Source organism: Furipterus horrens, unplaced genomic scaffold (assembly GCF_987537825.1).
Source record: "Furipterus horrens unplaced genomic scaffold, mFurHor1.1.pri manual_scaffold_3, whole genome shotgun sequence".
NCBI lineage: Eukaryota > Metazoa > Chordata > Mammalia > Chiroptera > Furipteridae > Furipterus > Furipterus horrens.
In genome coordinates this window covers 123,969,536-123,971,923 of record NW_028327173.1, presented here as the reverse complement: position 1 = coordinate 123,971,923, position 2,388 = coordinate 123,969,536, and the positions used below count along the sequence as shown (strand labels likewise).

At 40.7% G+C, this 2,388-nt stretch overlaps 1 pseudogene; it reads right to left on the bottom strand.

The window, feature by feature from the left end:
* Window positions 1-731: 731 nt before the first annotated feature.
* Window positions 732-2,049, bottom strand: LOC150015862 (heterogeneous nuclear ribonucleoprotein H-like; annotated as a pseudogene).
* Between the last annotated feature and the right edge of the window lie 339 nt (window positions 2,050-2,388).

Below are 2,388 nucleotides of genomic sequence, written 5' to 3'. Positions count from 1 at the left end.
TATCTTTGTTTGCTGGACTTCCATGCACTTCGGTTTTCTGGAACTTCTGGTTGTGTCTAGTTTTGAGATAGTTGTATTCCTTCTTAGTTGTAGAGGGAGATGCAGCATGTCTATCCTGTTTGTTTTAAACAGGAAGATTTATTTGACAAGTTTCACTTAGCACAACATACCTAAAAGGAAATCATGATGTAATGTAAGATTTAAATCAAGGCTTTGAAATTTCATACAAACACCAAAACCAAAGTCCTCAAGTATTTGTATTGAGTCTCAAATTTTCCTCATTAACTTAAAAAAACAAAACAAAACTTCAACTTATGTGCTTTAGAAGTTATTAAATGAAACTAGAATTAACAAACATGCCAACTTCACTTTTAATTGTAGACACAGCTCCTATATTGAGTTTTACAATAAAAAGCATGTCTTTCAACATGCATCCAGTGTTCAGTGTAATGTGGTATAAGATCAACATTTAACATACTTCAACTACTTTAACCTAAATATACTTACTGCTTAAGTACATCCTATAATAGAACTAACTTGAGAAAAGCCAAAAATTATTTAACAATTATAGTTTACTCAACTTTAGTTGTTACGTCCTAGATGAATATTTGTGTTAAAAAATACCGAACCTTAAGTCTTTAAAACAGTCCCGATTTCCACTTAGAATAAGCATAAATCACAAGCTGGTATTGCCAGACTGTTAAACTTAAACTTTGTTTTTTTTTTTTTCTTTAAAATAGTGTTGACCAAGAGTCATTGACAAGGATCAGTTTCATTCCCCATCCACCACTCATACCGGACATGCTCGACATCCCTCCCATTCTGTTTCCTCCCACGGATGCGTGGCTCCCGCTGCTGTGGTAGCTGCTGTGCGCTGTTCCATGGCTGCCCGTGTAACGTATGATTGAAAAACCATTAGAGTCTTTCTGTAAAACTTGGTCTCATCTGCTCATGCTGCCCTGGCCACCATAGCCACCTCTATTACCACCACTCAGCTTCTGGCTGGCTGGGCCACCAAAACAGGATGGGATTGACAAGTCCATGCCTCCCATCATTTGGCTACCACAATAAGCACCACCGCTTGCCCTCGCTGTAGAATTCAAGAAGAGTTCTACATGTATGTGTTGCATATTTGCTTGGTCTTTTGACATACCGGCCACAGCATCTTTACGAGTTGCAAACTGGACATCTGCTTCACCAGTTACTCTGTCATCAGGACCAATTTCAGTTTGTACTTTCACTGCGTTGAGTGGTGAAAAAATTATAAATGTCACTCTCAGTAGCACTGTAAGGTCATCCCCACACATGTACAGTGTCCTCATTGTATGCTACCACCTCCATATCTGTGATCAGATATTCCTGAAAAACAATGATTGAGGTCTCCTCCAAATCTATCTGATCCCAAACCATAGCCATCATTACAGCCATTCTGATCATTGCAGCCTCCATAACCTCCATCATGAGCACCACGTCTCATCCTTTCAAAGCCAGCTCCCCTGCCCGTGCTCTTACGCCCTCTGCCAGCTTTGGGTCTGTTAGAGGGGCCTGGCTGCTGCATGGGTGGGTCATACTGAGTTCTAACTTCAGGTCAACTGCTCTTAAAGATTTTAATATAACTGCACCCTATTCTTTCCTTATGTTTATTTAGAGCATTTTCAGCTGTTTCCTGTGAAGCAAACTGCACAAAGGTCTTCCCCTAGGCCTCCGCTGGAAGTGCACCAGCACTGTTATCCCATTTGGCATGACTTCCAACCTGAAGAAACCTTGAATGATTTATTCTTTGCTACATCCAGAGGGGAGACCTTTAAGCCATACAAAGCCACCATTGGCTGTGTCAGATCATTTGGACCAGTATGCCTCAACACCCAATCCATTTCAACTTGCTTGTCTTGAATACTCAAAATATCTGTGTCCCATCATTTCTCTGTCTTTTTGGGGGGCCACTTTGACTTCATCTTCTGATTCAGGTTCAACAAAAGCCTGGCCAGTCAGTCTGCCTTCTCTACAGTAGATGAAGTGAATACCATGAGCCCCATTTTGAATTTTGCAGTCAGAAACAAACCAACAAACAAACAGCAAACAAACAAAAATGCTGCACTGTGTCCACGGAGCAAGACAATTGCAAGCCCCAGACATTCCTCACAAGTCCCTCTCTGTCTTTGGTCAAAACAGGCTGATCACACAACTTCAGTGTGGCTGAGTGCAATTCCAGACACATTTTTTCCTGCAACATATAATTCATTTTTTTCCCATTCTTGTTTCATACACTTCTTCTGGTACAGTTCAGTCCAATTCAACCATTTATTCCAGAGTTCTCTCTCAATTTTTCCTGCTTGTGGCTTCTGGCTATGGGAAGTTAAGTACACACCATTTATCTGAAAAAAGGGG